The 3,707-nt window shown below is 34.8% G+C and overlaps 1 pseudogene; it reads left to right on the top strand.

Annotated features, from left to right (window-relative positions):
* The first annotated feature begins 258 nt into the window (after positions 1-258).
* On the top strand, positions 259-1,232 carry LOC122477980 (annotated as a pseudogene).
* Positions 1,233-3,707: the final 2,475 nt, after the last annotated feature.

Here is a 3,707-nt window from a genome sequence, read left to right as displayed (position 1 = left end):
AAACCTCTGGAATGCAGCAAAAGTGGTTCTAAGAGGGAAATTTATAGCAATACATATTTACCACAAGAAGCAAGAAAAATCTCAAGTAAACAACCTAACCTTACACCTAACGGAGCTAGAAAAACAATAAAACCTAAAACCAGCAGAAGGAAGGAAATAAAGATTAGAGCAGAAATAAGTGATACAGAAGATAAAAAAAAATAGAACAGATTAATAAAACCAGGAGCTGAGGCATGGACAACGTTGGTTTGAAGACCTTCAGGATTGCCCTGGCGGAGCAGAGACAGGCCCTCTGGTTGGAGATATGTGTAACACACCGACTTACTGTGACCTAGGAAAGGCCACCAAGGATGTATTCAACAAAGGATTGGATTTAGCACAGTCAAAATAGATCTGAGAACCAAGTCTTATAGTGGAGTGGAATTTTCTACTTCTGGTCATGCTTACACTGATACAGGCAACCTAGAGACCAAATAAAAGGTCTGTAACTATGGACTTACTTTCACCCACAAATGGAACACAGATAATACTGTTGAAACAGAAACCCTTTGGAGAATAAGTTGGCTGAAGGGTTGAAACTGACTCTTGATACCATATTTGTACCAGACACAGGAAAGAAGAATGGGAAATTGAAGGCCTCCTATAAGCGGGAATGTTTCAGTCTTGGCAGCAATGTTGATATACATTTTTCTCGACCAACCATCTATGCTGGGCTGTCTTAGCCTTTGAAGGTTGGCTTGCTAGCTATCAGATGAGTTTTGACACAGCCAGATCCAAACTGTCACAGAATAATTTTGCCCTGTGTTACAAGACTGCAGACTTTTAGTTGCACACTCGTGTGAATGACGGCACTGAATTTGGAAGGTCTATCTACCAGAAGGTTAATGAGAAGATTGAAACATCAATAAACCTTGCTTGGACGGCTGGCAGTAACAATGCCCATTTTGGCATCACTGCTAAATACAAGCTGGACTGTAGAACTTCTCTACCTGCTAAAGTAAATAATGCCAGCCTGACTGGACTGGGTTATACTCAGGCTCTTCGACCAGGAGTCAAACTGACCCTATAAGCTTTAATTGATGGAAAGAACTTCAATGCAGGAGGTCACAAGATTGGGTTGGGATGTGAACTAGAAGTTTAATGTGGTTTGGAGTAAAGCATCTGATTTGTCCCTGGAGGTGAAGAGAACCCACTATGTTTTGGCTTTAAAATTCTTCTGTGAAATTTCAAAAGTGTGAATTTTTTTATGCTTCCAAATAATTGTAATCCTCCCCACACTGAAGTCTAGAGATCACAAGTCCATCCTAAGAGAGGTACTTGAAGGCATGCCTGGAAGTTGTCATGTTTGTGCCACATTTCAGTTGAGTTCTGCAGTGTTATTTTAAATGTGTTCCTCAGCAACAATGTGGTGCCATGTTACAAAGGAAATGACTCAGTCTTCCAGTTTGTACATCACGTCCTGCATGTCCCACACCACTTTTTTCCTGAGCTTTTAATATATTGGTCTCTGTGCTGTAGTGGAATATTTGGTTTTCCATCAGAATAAAATAAAATAAACCCATCACATCTGGAACATTACATAAATAAATAAATACATATATAAATAAATAAACCAGGAGCTATTTTTTTAAACCAATAAAAGTGATAAACTTCTAGACAAACCTATAAAGAAAAAAAGAGAAAGAAATCAAATAAATAAACCCACAAATGAGAGAGGAGAAATAACAGCTAACATAACAGAAATATAAATAATTATAAGAGAATATTAGGAAAAACCACATGCAAATAAATTAGGTAATCTGGAAGAAATGGATAAATATCTAGAAACATATAAATTACCAAAAGTGATGCAGGAAGAAATAGAAAACTTGAACTGACCAATACCCAGCAAAGAAATGAATCTGTAATTTAAAAACTCCTAACAAACAAAAGTCCAGGACCAGACAGCTTCACAAGCAAATTCTACCAAATATTTAATGAATATTTAATACCTATTCTTCTCAAACTATTCCAAAAAATAGAAAAGGAAGGAAAACTTCCAAATTCATTCAGTGTGGCAAGCATTACACTGATACAAAAACCAGATAAAGACACTACTAAAAAAGAGAAATACAAGCCAATATACATGAACATAGATGAAAAAATTTTCAACAAGATACTAACCGAAATCAACAATAAATTTAAAAATTCATTCACCACAATCAAGTGGCATTTATTCTTGTTTTGCAATGGTGGTTAAATATTCACAAGTCAATCAAGGCAGTACATCACATGAAATAAAGTATAAGAACCATATGATCATTTCACTAGATGCATAAAAAGCATTTAACAAAGTACAACATCCATTCATGATTAAAAAAAAACAAATTAACAAAGTAGGTTTGGAGGGAACAGATCTCAACATAATAAAGGGCATATATGAAAAACCCAGAGTTAACATCATCCTTAATGTGTAAAAAAATGACAGCTTTTACATTAAGGTCAGGAACAAGATAAGGATGTCCACTATCCCCATTTATATTCGACATAGTACAGAAAGTCCTTCCTACAGCAATCCAACAACAAAAAGAAATAAAAGGATCAGTAAGGTAGAACTCAAACTTTCACTATTTGCAGATGGCATAATACTATATATAGAAAACAATAGAAACCGCACCAAAAACCTGCTAGAATGGATAAATGAATTCAGTAAAGTCAAAGGATACAAAATCAATATACAGAATTCTTTTGCACTTCTATACAACAATAATGAAGAAAAGAAAATTCTTTAAGAAAAGAATCCCATTTACAATTGCACCAAAAAAAAATAAGATAACTAGGAATAAACCTAGCCAAAGAGGTGAAAGACCTATACTCTTAAACCTATAAAACACTGATGAAACAAACGAAAGATGACACAAAGAAATACAAAGTCCATGCTCAAGTATTAGGAGAACAAATATAGTTAAAACGCTTATATTACTCAAAGCAGTATACACATTTCATGCAATCCCTATCAGAATACTAATAGCATTTTTCACAGAACCAGAACAAACATTCCTAAAATTTTTATGGAATCACAAAAGACCCCAAATTGCCAAAGCAATTTTGAAAAAGAAAAGCAAATGTGGAGGCATCAAAATTTCAGACTTCAAGTTACATCACAAAGCTATAGTAATCAAAACAGTATGGTACTAGCAAAAAAAAAAATAGACACATAAATCAGTGGAACAGGATGGAAATCCCAGAAACAAACCCACAATTATATGGTCAATTAATCTTCGACAAAGCAGGAAAGAATATGCAATGGGAAAAAGACCATTTCTTCAACAAATGCTGTTGGAAAAACTGGACAACAACATACAAAAGATGAAACTGGACCACTTTCTTACATCAAACATGAAAATAAACTCAAAATGGAGTAAAGACCTAAATGTGAGACCTGAAACCATATAAGTCCTAGAAGAGAATGCAGGCAGTAATATCTTTGACATCAGCTGTACTAACTTCTTTCTAGATATGTCTCCTGAGGCAAGGGAAACAAAAGCAAAAATAAACTGTTGGGACCTGATCAAAATAAAAATCTTCTGCACAGCAAAGGAAATGATCAACAAAACTAAAAAGCAACCTACTGAATGGGAGAACTTATTTGCAAATAGCATATCTGATAAGGGGTTAGAATCCAAAATATATAAAGAACTTAAAAACCTCAACACCCAAAAATGGAA

This window comes from Prionailurus bengalensis, chromosome X (genome assembly GCF_016509475.1).
Source record: "Prionailurus bengalensis isolate Pbe53 chromosome X, Fcat_Pben_1.1_paternal_pri, whole genome shotgun sequence".
NCBI classification, from domain to species: domain Eukaryota; kingdom Metazoa; phylum Chordata; class Mammalia; order Carnivora; family Felidae; genus Prionailurus; species Prionailurus bengalensis.
The sequence above is the reverse complement of the archived record's forward strand: the minus strand, read 5'-3'. Positions and strand labels throughout refer to the sequence as shown.